This window comes from Taeniopygia guttata, chromosome 2 (genome assembly GCF_048771995.1).
Source record: "Taeniopygia guttata chromosome 2, bTaeGut7.mat, whole genome shotgun sequence".
NCBI lineage: Eukaryota > Metazoa > Chordata > Aves > Passeriformes > Estrildidae > Taeniopygia > Taeniopygia guttata.
In genome coordinates, this window is record NC_133026.1 from 97445920 (window position 1) to 97458912 (window position 12993).

Below are 12993 nucleotides of genomic sequence, written 5' to 3' on the forward strand. Positions count from 1 at the left end.
ATTTAAGTAATGCCTTCCCTCACAAGGGTAAAAACAATGCATTGAAATCAGCCTGTAATGCCTGTTCACTCAACAAACTTAAATGCCCTTGGTGGTCTGTATGGAAAGGCAGTTTTTCAGCAGCAACCATCACAAAAATTTCAGAAAACAGATATAATCCTACTTTAATTAAAGCCAACATTTGCATATACTGTTTTGAATACAATAAGTATTTTTAAAAAACTGGAACAGGACATATATATTAAAAAAAAAACTTTTTCTAAATTACACTAATTTTCATCCAAAAATTCTCCTTGATTATTTAGGATTTTTTATTGGTTAGAAATACATCAAATATTTGCAAAATAATATGTAAAGTAGCATGCTGCAGGGATATTTTTATTTGAGCAGCACTAGAAAGCTGATGTGCAGCAATTATTTTGTTGTAACCTGGAGGAACTAAACTTGACAAGAAAATCTTAATATATAACCAAACATATTAGATGGCTGCTTGTTGTGGGTATAATGTTGTTTATGTTCTTGGAGTAAGCATTTAGATTTGGCTCTTTCCTTTCATAACAGTAGAATATTACTTTGGATAATATGCTTCCTGTAGATTCCTGCTTCAGAAATCCAACATCAGGAAAAAAGGTGGGCCACATTCACTGGTAATTTAAAAATACTGCTTTATCCACCAAGGCTTCAAAGTTTGAATAATATTCCATACATGCAGAAAATAGGAGAAGAGTAAAATAAGCATCATTAAGTTCATAACAAGGGAAGGAAGTGAGGTTTTTTTACAGAACTGAATCAGTATTCCATCTTGGTTTTATTGTGGTGTGCTCTTTCAGGTTATTCAGTTATTGCAACTCTATTTCTGCCTGTTGAATTAAGGAAGCAGCAAATGATCAATGCTGTTTCCCCTTCTGTGGAAAATGGTGCTGTATGTAGCAAGGACTCTTCCCTAAAAATGTAATCTGTGAAGGATTCAGAAGCATCTGGATGAAGGATATCCCTCCCCTCACTCCTTTCCTATTTTAGAAATAAGTGACAATATTTACATTTACTCTGACCCTGATATCTGTCCTTTCTGTTATATACTCTTGGGTGTTTGGTTGATGTGTATTGGTTGGCTTGATTGGCTGGGGTTGTTGGAGGGGCAGATGAGGATGTTTGGGGGGTATTTTTCTTCTATTTTTTTTTTTTTTTCCTGATAAGTATTCATTAAAAATACTCTCCATTTTCCCTTCAGGGCTAGGAAGATTTCACTGAAGCATTTTTGAGCCTGAATTACAAAAATGTGGAACCAACTCACAGACTAAAATTATGGAGAACACACTAGGGAAGTATCCCTATATGCTTGTCCTGGTCTAAAATTCTTCCTTAGGCAACCACTATCACTAGTTGGTAAAGAGTGAATATATGGTTAAAGAAACATTGAAGAGCTCATGTTCTTCCTATATAATGCAAGACATCTCACTTTTCTTCATTAATTTATTTTCTGGTTTTTGGGTTGTTTTTTTTTGTTGTTCAGAGCATTCTTGTTGCACAGACCTCATCTAACTGAAAGATTTGTGGTTGGACAAAACTGTCACAATTTTCTTGATTGCCTTCTTATTGTAGATGGAGCATCTACAGACTGTGCACACAGAAGCTTAATGTTACACTCAGTTTCAAAGTATGAAGATACACCTATTATTTTGCAGTGGGAAAGCAGACTAAAGTAGTGATTGCTCTGGAGAAAAACTCCACAGTGAATGTGTGAGAGACAGAAATGGCCCACAGGGAGAGAAGTTTTAAAGTAATTATTTTCCACTAATAAATTCCTTGTTTGTCTACAGAAGGAAGGAATAGCTTTGTTTTAGTAAGGAACACATGACACATGGATTTCTGTATAACAACCTAATGCACTGCTGCTAGACTGCCAAGCTGTCTCCTCAGTTTTGTTATAAAGCTATACACAAGTAACAACAGTGCTATATTTATAGCTAAACCATAGCACAGTTTTTTTTTCTGAGGCTTTATTCTAGTCACTGCATCCTGTGTGAGCAGCAGGAATTGCAGAGATCAAATGAATCCATGACTCTGGTTTGGGATCCCCACTGATGTGTGTACCTCTAACTCAAGCAGCCAAATATGTGACAGCATATGAAGCAGGAGATATTTAGAGTATAAACCTCCTGCTTCTTCCTTATCTTTCTGCTCAAACAGCATAAATAATATTTCAGGAATAAGCGCAGGTTTATACAATAATATATTTGTCAGAAAATCTTTCATAGACATTCCTGAAGAACTTAGTCCATGACAAATTTTACTATTACTTGTGTCAATTATCTTCATTGTTTTTCTAAGGGATTTTTAAAATTGTTTTTAATGTTCTAAACAGGAATGATAAACAAGGAAATGTATTGGAGGTGTACTGTAGAAATATAATCAAGTGTTTGAAGAAAAATATTCTCAGCTTTAAAATCGTCCTTAGTCTTAACTCTGTGTTTGAGATAATTTTAGCCAAGCCTCAGAAGTAGAAAGAATTTAAGTAAAACCTTCACAGAATACATTAAGTATCAATTTGTAGCTGCTGTCAGGTGGTCATTTTGCAGGGAACACGATAACCACTGAGCCAACTACAGAAGCACTGAGCAGATCAGCAAGTATATAGATGAAATTTAAGAATTAATTTTATGTTAGAAAGGCATAATTATCTACCCTAAATCTGGCTAGTAACTAGGCACTAACATTGATAATTTTGTGAAAGTTCCTGAAAATGTTCAATATCAGAATGATGAAGACATTAATTTCCCATCTCATACAGAAAATGTCACTTCCAGCAGCACAGCAGAAGGTGATTGATGATTACTTGCTAAATAGAAATACTCCCATATCCTGAATCTCAATGAGTTTCACAATTATTCTAGGAGACAACTGCCTCAGCTTCCCCATAGAAGAGAAAGATACTTAGTCTGATTGAAAATCAGGTGTTTAATAAAGAAGTTAAAAAGTATCACAAACAATGCTCTTCTCTCTTAACATCCATTCTGGCTACAAGGGAACAAGAAAGTCTAAAATAGCTTCAACTGGGGACACAGGTCACCATGGCAGTGACTGTAACAGTAGGAATGGAATCTTTAGACTCTCATGATATTTTAGAAATGAAATTCTCTGCAGTGACATATTGCTATAAAAGAAAGCCTACAGTAAAGTCATAAGACTATAGAAAACTGTTACGGAGAGCAGAAACCCAAACATATACAAGCAGGAATAGGCCTGGAAAGAGAAAAAATCTTCTTTTCTCTATCAAACACTTTGTTATACAGTGACTTATATTTGGATTTTTTTTTTTTTCTTAAGAAGCATAAAAATGGTGACTATAAGTCACCAGCTTTGAACAGGTCAGCTTGCCATAAAGGCTGACCTTGTGACCTCCCATAGCTTCAGGAGCTCTTGAGATTGTGACTAGCCCTTGATGAGCTGTACCAGCAAATGCAATCATACCTACTTTTCATTTTCTTCTTATTATTTTTATATTGACCTTTACAACAGGATAGAAACAAGCACACTGGATTTTAAGGCAGACTCCACTAGAGATGACTGTGTCAACAGTAAATCACAGACTTTTTAATGATTTTTGCACACTGATCATGCATAGGGAGCTCATCTGGGGAAGGGACATCTAAAAAGAGGATTTCTTTTTCTTAGCCTTTTTTGACATGCAGTGATGGTAAAAGTATCGCAAAAAGTTATTAAAAAAGTGATTCATGACAGATAATTGCTTATAAAAATACAGACGTGAGAAGCCAGGAATTTCAGAACGCCCAAAGTTTGGAGCTCCAGGGAGTTTTACTTTCCTGAATTGGAAACCTGTATGGATATCTTCTCAAGTAAGGTCATTCAGGTCTCTAGACTTTCCTTGTCAAAGAATATGAAGCCTTTGGACTCCTGGCAGAAAAGGGAAATACTGAAGCATTAGGGTTTTCCCGGGTCAGCATTCCCTGGAGGAATTCAAACTGTATCCAAAATACTCACTTCAAATACAGTCAGAGACCTTTGTTAATCCTCCTCCCACATACTTGTGTATGCATCTGAAGAATCACAAGGTATTGCTGTTTTGCTTTATTGAGAGCTTAAGGAGGGAAAAATTGTTTGAGTTTTACCAGATTAAAGAGCAATGAGAAATGTCTCTTGACAGTCATTAGCTATCCACCTGCACACCAAGGACATCAGCTTTGTACTGTCCAAAAAACCAATGTATTAGTTATCTTTGAGGGTCACTCTTTAACTACCTCAGTTTCTACTGATCTAGCTCATGTGCTTTTAATTCTCCTTTTGGTCTGCTTTGTAGACCAATAAAAATGTAAATTAACATGATTCTTCTATTTTATTATTGTTTTGTTTGCAAAAGGAATTTAGGAATCTTATATGCCTCTATCATTGATTATGGCAAAGATATTTTTCTTAAATTCTCTGTGGCTAAATAAGAAGACACTATTTTAATGAATTCTTAAGTTTTTCTCTAAGAGATTTCTTCGGTCAGATTGTCTTCCTTCTTTTTCTATGGATTATTGTACAGTATCCTCACAGTGACAGGAAAATAATGATCTATTACATTGGCATGAAATCAGCATGGTGTTTCTCCAGCAATACACTAGATCAAATCATGAACATAGCAGTATTACAGCAGTATCATTTTGACAGTGATTTAAACTAACATATCATTAGTGCTACTGTACATCACTTCAGAGATAGAGCATGTTAATGCCTTGTCAGATTGATGTTACTGAAGCAAAAAGCATTAGCATAATGCAGGGGTGATGTAAGTATGATAGGTAAGCTTTCTATTGCTGCTGTAATATTAAGTATTAGCATAATGCAGGGGTGATGTAAGTATGCTAAGTCCATTTTTCCTCTTAATCATTTTTCCAATTAATTTATCTGTGGAAAGTCCGTATATATTCACTTTACATGTGAAGGTCAGATTGTACTACTCTGGTACTTATAACTAATTTAATTAGGACAATCAAGCCTGCTATTTGCATTGCTTAAGTGAATAAAAATTTTGTTGCTGACTTAAAAGAAATACAATAAAATTTCAGTTGAGAAACACTGTCCCATTTATTATAAGAAACTTTGATGCTGAGAGAAAGACTAGCATAATATATTGACTGGAAGTTTAGGCAGGTGCCTTCAGCTCCTGGTGGTTACCTATATGATTCCTATGTTTATGACTGGATGTAACAGCAAACTGACTTAGTGATTTTGTGCAAGTCACTTCTGAGAAGTCTATCTTTCCTGTAGCAACTGTTTTTTTGGTGTTTTTTTTTTTCTTGATTAAAACACTTGTGTTGTTGATAGTTTATCATTAATTTTAATAAAATGTGTAGCACACCAAAATGGCAGTCTGGTTTCTACAGCTTCCTAAATAGACTTTGATTAGTCTTTATTAAAGATTTAATAAAATGATACAGAATAGGAAAAAAAAAATCTTGTTTGTACAGGTTTTTGGTTTTTTTTCTGTTGTCTACAGAAGAAAATTATTATTAATCAACAGTAGGATCAAAGAAAGCTATTGACAGCAGATTTTTGTTAGCAGCCAGAGCAGAAATCTTTCTATTTCTTCTACAGCTCGATTCCAAAAAGCTTGACCCTCTTGATCTCTTCACTGCTGTGGAGTGGAAGCTGGGGGAACATGGCCAGACAGAAAGGTTCTGAATTTATTATTAGCTTGGATATATTGTCGCTGGATCTTTGTTCTCCTCTCTGTACTGGGAAAGTTATGGTCCGTGTCCTGTTCTCCCATTTGGTGGATGAGACCAGTTGGGCTCTGAGACTATTAACTTGGCTTGAAATGTAAGACAGAAATACAAAGAGAAAATATGGTGTGTTTGAGTAAAGGTACTAACAAAAACTAGCCCTCAGATTTTTTACAATATGATAAGGATGGCTGGATAATTTCCAAGGCATAGATAATTTTTTTTCAAGTCATTCAAACCTGCATCAGAACATCCACATTGTTTATACCAAAGTTCACTACATCCCACAATAATTGCAGAAAATTTGTTTCTTTGTAAACAATTTACGCACAAGATTTACTCACTGAAATTTATGAAAGAGCTTAAGCATTTTAAACTGAAAAAGGTGCTAGGCCACTTTGTCTATGCTATGTTTTTTTGCCAAGAAAAGTTAGACTAGATGATCCTGAATTTCCCTTCCCACCTGGTATTTCATGATTGAACAGATTGTGGAAAGGAATTACAGGGCAAATGCAGTTAGGGCAGAAGTGCCTGATAAATGTGATTTATAGCAGGTTTCTGTAAGTCAGTACCTTGGTTTTTATGCGATAAGTATTACACATACAGCCCAGTATATACCCCCTTCCACAGCTGTTCAGCAACTAAATTTCAGAGCAACTTTTCATCAGGCTGGTTTCAGGCCTGCACTGGAAATAAGTTGCCAGGAGTCCATTAGCATTCCAAGTCACTGAGCAGCAGGACAATTCTCAGCCTTCCCATGAAACACCACAAGTGATTCAATGTTTTAATACTAAGAAGTTTTGTTGTGGTTAAGCAGTCGGTGAGTGCAATGTCACCTATCTTAGTGCCCTGGAAAGATTTAACTAGTCTCTCTTGTCTGGTCCATAACCAACCAGGCCTGCTTGTAATTTGTCCTGCTAAATGACTGTGTTCTGCATTATAGTTTAGTTGCAGTCAAGCAAGCTTCAGGATTTCTCATTTTACCTCTTTCTGACACAGTCTTCTCTCCATACTCACCTGAAGGGAAATTCACTGCCATTGGTATGCTCTTTCTGTGTTTAAATTTCTTATTAATAAAAAGTGAGATCATTGTTCCAGCATCAGCTTTCACATACTTACCCTAGAAATTATTTTGTCTGTTAGATTAAACTCACATTTTCCTACATGTGCAATTAGAGAATGTTTGATTCATTTACATTCTGTTCAAATATCTAATTCACTTGAGTGTCTTGAAATTCTTACTTCAATAAATATTCTTCCTCTAATAACTTCTTCATGGTAGAGAGAAAATATATCTGTGTATATATGTGATTGTTTTGGCTGGGTTGGAGTTGGTTTTCTTCATGGTATCCAGTGTTGAGGCTTGTGCTGAAAACAGGGTTGATAACACAGAGATGTTTTTGTTATTGCAGAGCAGGACATAAAGAGTCAAGTCCTTTTTGTTTTTGTATGGCCAGGCTGGTGAGGAGACTGAATGCGCATGGCAGCGAGGGACACAGCTGGGACAAGTGACCAAACTGACCACAGGGTTATTCCATCCCACATGGAATAATACTTATAATACATAAAATGAGGATATAAAGTAAGGGCAGAAGAAGGAAGGGAGGGATATTGGGAGTGATGACATTTGTCTTCTCAAATAGCTACTGAACATGATGGGACCCTGCTCTCCTGGAGGTGGCTGTACATCTACCTAACTGTGGGAAAGCAGTGTTTTACTTTGCTAGCCTGCATGGACCATTTTTTTCTCTATTAAACTGACATTAGCTCAACCTATGAGTTTTCCATCTTTTAATCTTCCTCTTCTCCCCCTGATCCCACTGGTGGCAAAGTGAGAAAGTGGCTACACAAGGCTTGGCTCTTGATTGGGTAAAACAACCAGAGGAGACAGAGAGCAGTAGAAGGTCAAATAGACAGTACTATTCTCTCTGTTCTGCCTTGTAATGTTTAGCAGCTTGCACAGGATCTGCACCCTTTCCTCTCCTTTTATGACTTTAGTCCCTCTTGTCTGAAAGAACCCCGTGGATCAATGCATCTGAAATTCCTCGTCAGCTCATAAAAAAGAGAATGTTTTGATATGCAAGAATTTTAGAATGTCTCTAGATTTCTCTTAGCATTTCCAGACAAATTTTAGATAGCACAAAAAAGAAGGAGTAAGCAGACTCTTGGGATTTCACTTAAGGTGACTCCTAACCATAACTGTTAAAACGATAACCTTAACTGTTAAAAACAATACATCTGCTCTCATTTAAAACAGAAAATAGATTCTTCCTTTACCTCTTAACAGTCCTATAGAGCTCTGGAGGAGCAGGTAGCTTCCACACTTTTCATTTATTTCGGATGTTTCTCTGTGTCTGTGTGGATTAATGAATCTCACATTGACAAGAAAGGCTGGCGTGACACAAAGTAGTTACAGGGTATGTTTTCAAGAACCTTTCTTATATGCCTAATTTCTTAGCTATCATTATCATGTTTTCTGTCATTTTCAGCCAATCTGCTGCAGCTGACTCAATGAAAGAGTGCATCTTAATTTGTCAAAAGTAATTAAAATAATTCACTACACTGGAATATGCATGCAGCCTGTGCACAGCTGAAGAACATCCTGTAGGTGAGAAGATTCTATTTTCCTTTCAATTATGATTTTGAGTTATGTGTAAGCATTCTTTGCAGTATATTCAAAGAAATTTACAGAGCCTTTATAAATTTAAAATCTATGCCCCTTGAACTTCTGCCAAACTTTACGTATGTTCTGCATCTGACAGCATCAGACAAATTAACATTAAAATTGCAAAGGGGACAACTGTGGAGCTCTCTGAAGCATGGGAGTTCTGTTTCCTATTTTACTTCCTTTGTTTGTAATGCAATAGTAGGTTTTGTTTGGATGTATATTTTAGCTCTGCTCATCCACCACTATAACTACTGGAAGTCCATTGATATTCCCTGTAGTCTGGAGCCTACAGTCACTGACCCTCTTATGAATTCTTTTGCTGATAGCAGAAAGTGAAGAGCTAGTTAGTCAACAAAACACTGATACAACTAATTATTGATCAAAAGCTATTCCAATACCTGAGATATATCTCAGAATATGTGTAATTACTCTGTAATTTAATCAGAGAAATCCTCTAAAATATAGAAAACTTTGGATTAATTTCAACTCCCATAGGCCCAGTTACACAGCAGTAGAGATTCATACATGACCAGAGAGGAGCCACTGGTCTTTCTGGATTATTACTGCTCTCTCTCAGGCCACTCCTTCCCATTTGCTTATCAAATAGAATTTGAATTTTCCAGTTCTCTGATTTTCACATTAACTTATAGTAATTACAGATCTTTAGTTGATATTGGCTAGATAAAATACCTACATTACTTCACTCAAGAAGCTGGTGAACAGTTGTAGGTACAAGTGATGGAACAGACACAAGTAATGTTTATTTCACTACTAGAATTAAAGCAGCTGAATAAAACAGATAACTGTCATGCACATAATGTAAACTTATCTCCAGACCTACCATGCCCTGACTGCAATCTGTGAAGGTGTAACTTCATTAGAAATCATCAACATGTCTCTAGGCACTAATTTGATTCTTTGTTCAGTTGCCCTCCCTCCCCTGTTGCCCTTAAAATTGCAGTTAACACTTTGGACTATTAATTTTCCGTGCATGGTATTTATTCTATGGCAGGCATACCAAATATTTGTTGAACACACAAATTCTGTTTTCTGGCTTTTTCTTTACAGATTCTTTTTCCCCAGTAGCCATACTAAACAATGTTTGATATGTTTAACTAAGAAATAAAAGTCTAAACATAAGACTGGATTGGTTTGGGTCTTTCACAGGAAAAATTAAAACTATTTTAAGCACTTTTTATTCTTGTTATGGTTTACACCAAAAATAAAATATATATATTTTGTGAAAAGTGGTGATTTCCCTGACCCTTAGTGGTTGATTTGTCTGTCAGCACCCCAAAAAAGGTGAAACCCTTGTGCCTTACCAGTCTGTCATTGAGGATCCTTCAATGACCAATCCTAGTGGATCAGAGGGCAGTTTGACTGACTTAGTCAAGGACACACACCAACAGCCTAAGGGAGACCTTTCAGCAGATCTTCCCACCTTCCCTCAATGTGTTTTCCACGTAATTCCAGTATGCTACCCATTACCAGCAAATGTCAGTGCTCATGAAGGACTCCTACCGAGTTTACAGAATAAAAATCTTTATTAATATAAAACTGTGACAGGTTAAGATTCGAACATTGTCAGTGATAATACCTGACTGCAATACCTGACTGCCATACACAGACAAGCTCTAATCCGTAATAAAAATATTCAGTGCATATTGAGCTTAGTTCTTACCAAATAGGTTTCCCTATTGGGGAGAAGGCAGTTTCAGCCCATTTACTGATACGAGTAGCTAGGATGGAGTCTTCCCTAACTTTTCCCCATTCTCAACTTAGTTTTCTGCTATTACTTTGTACTTAGGTGGATCTTGAGTGCAGGTGCCATGGATGCAGATTGTGTGTATGGAGAACCATTGTGGAGTAGGTTTTGAGCATGCCAGCCACATTTCATCCAGTGAGTGAGTTTCAGCCATGTTTTACCCTATGCTTTCCATACTATTATAACTTGTGTTAGGATATGAATGTAACTTCTCCGTTTCCTCTAGTTTTACACCCAGCCATCTTTCCACAGTATGGTATGAGTATTTTTCACTTAATTAATCAGACTACAGTTTATTTTATATACTCAACCATTAAAAAGAAATATTTTGTGTTCATGACTGGATAAGCAATTACATCAAGTGAAGGATGTATAGATAAGACAGCTGAAATATTTCCATAAAGAGAGTCCTAGCATAATTGGATATGAGATTTCTGACACTTCCATGCAAGCTTGTCTATTTAGAAATGTAGAATAGAAGAGGAATAGCTTAACTCCTTTCAATGGCCAGAACATTTGCTCTTTACATGTACTTTCAAAAAAATCTACAGAATATCTATATTATATAATTCAGACTACAAAATGTTTCTTGGTAACATTACATTTTTAATAAACCCCCAAAGCTTCAATTATAATGTGTCATAGGAAGAGAAAGGAAAGAATAATCAGTCGGGTTCTGCATTCTATTGTTACAAGGTATTTATTAATTGATTAAAATATTACCAAATTATTTTCTCCAACTATTTTGACTGATACTCTACCAAAATATTTTTCAGTTGTTTTCTATGCTGAAATAATGCAAGTTACAGTATGGATGGATGAATAACAAGGTTTATATTTTCAAGTAGCGTCTCTTTTTGAACAAGTATTATTCCACTCCATAGCCTAGAAGGATGCATAGAAATACAAGTCAACAACATGTCTCTGTTTATAATTTCTATTTTTATCTTTTAGATCAAAAATTGATTTAGCATCTGCTTAAAAGTTTATATTGTATTTGTGTTCTAATCATAGTCATAGAAGGTAATTATAATCATGTTCATCATCTTATTCATATCTGGGTTTTTTGGTGTCTTTGCATTAGAAAAAATAGAAGTTTTAACTACTCTGAATGGCTTTTCATACTTTTGGCATTTTATGCTAACTAGTAATTTAATACTTTTGGTATTTTATGTTCACTAGTAATAGCTAAATTTACATTTAGCTATTCATTTAGCTATTCATTGAGAACTAATGGTTTCTTTTCATTTCTGTGATATGTTTTAGTCAAAAATATATTATCAATATTTTAATTGGAGGAAGTCTCAGTGGCAGGGAATATCAGTCTTTCTACTGTTTTGATGTCTTTTTTATAACAAGTTATCCAATTGTCAAAAAATCAAGGTTGAACACAGCTTTTTTGTTGTTGTTAGTTACAGCAATTTAACAGAAATATATCTTCACATCCCAGTAGTATGCTTTTTTAAGGAAGCCATTGGTTTTGATTAAATAGAGAAATAACTTATTCAAAACACATAAATTGGTTTTCTGAAGAGATAGATAGAATATTACAAGAACAGGCAAAGTAGTTTCAGAAAAGAAATCAAAAATAAAATAAACATATTTGGGTTTTAATGCATTGCTTATTCAAATAGGAGCTGGTAAAGGTAAAGTTTAGACTTATTTTTTTCTTTTTCATCTCAAAAGAAAAAATGATTTTTTAAGATCTGATGCTAGTCAAACCACAAATTATTTTAATTTTTTTTCCCCTTTTTTCCTTGATTAAAGATTTTTAGATTTCTATCACTCTTTTCATTTAATATAATTAACCAGTACTCTTTTGCTAGTATAGATTATGAAAAAGGTGAATAAAAAGAATATTTTATTAATTATATTTGTGATAAATACTTAGTGTTTAATGATTTCCATGCAATTTAAAGCAACGACTTTACTTAGACACATTTTTCTAATATCTCCATATTCAGATTTCCATAAACAAATAAATTGCATCAATAAATGCACTTATAGAACATGAGATTGTCTTGCAGGCAGAAGTGATAAGACAAGAAAGAAGTGGTAGAACACAGAAGTTAAACACATCTAAAAGAAAGTAATTCCTTGTTATACATATAATCCTTTTAGATTAAGGCTGTACTGCAAGCAGTTTCCCTACCGTCTCTCAAAATTTTTACATCTTAATTTCATGTTTTTGTAGCATTATTTACCTAAGTATTCATAGACATGACATGCTACCTGTACAGATTGCATTGACAAATACTAATTTTCTTGAGTGGTGTCCCCCTTGTTTACTAGAAATCATGCTTATCTTTATCTATCATGAGATATATATATTATTTTCTTCACATTTAGGGTGCTACTAAACTTGATTTTGGGTAGCTATATTCTCAAGTGGTTGCAAAGAGTAAATTGCAAGCAGTTAGCCTTTTTCTCCAAAGCTATCTATCAATATTCTTTATGTTTCCATCTAGTCTATTGCCTTATTTAAATGATGGGCTACTGAAGTAAGGAGACTCGACTGTAGAGTTTTTGGCACCTTGTAGGCACCCAGCTGCCTTTCTCCACGTAATCTGACCTAACAACTTGATTTTGAATGTGAAATCAAATTCTTCCAAAGGCCAAATAGAATTTGAGATATTGCACATAAAATAATATAATTGCATTTACCAAGAGCGGTGTCATTTGAAAATCTAAATGAAGAATTTTATATCCAAATACAAATGAAGTAGAAATATGTTATACCTAACCTCCAGCATATCTATTTTTGTGACCATCTTCTACTATGATTAACATTTTGTTGGTTAACAAAAACATTATCTGTTTCAAATAGACAATCA

At 34.9% G+C, this 12993-nt stretch overlaps 1 long non-coding RNA gene across 2 annotated transcripts in view; it reads right to left on the minus strand.

Annotated features, from left to right (window-relative positions):
* Positions 1 to 897: 897 nt before the first annotated feature.
* LOC121469514 (uncharacterized) overlaps positions 898 to 12993 on the minus strand; it is a 74538-nt gene continuing 62442 nt past the window's right edge. For both annotated transcript variants that reach the window (XR_012054076.1, XR_012054074.1), the window contains exon 6: positions 898 to 5815. This is a non-coding gene — a long non-coding RNA (uncharacterized lncRNA). The remainder of the gene's footprint in view (positions 5816 to 12993) is intronic.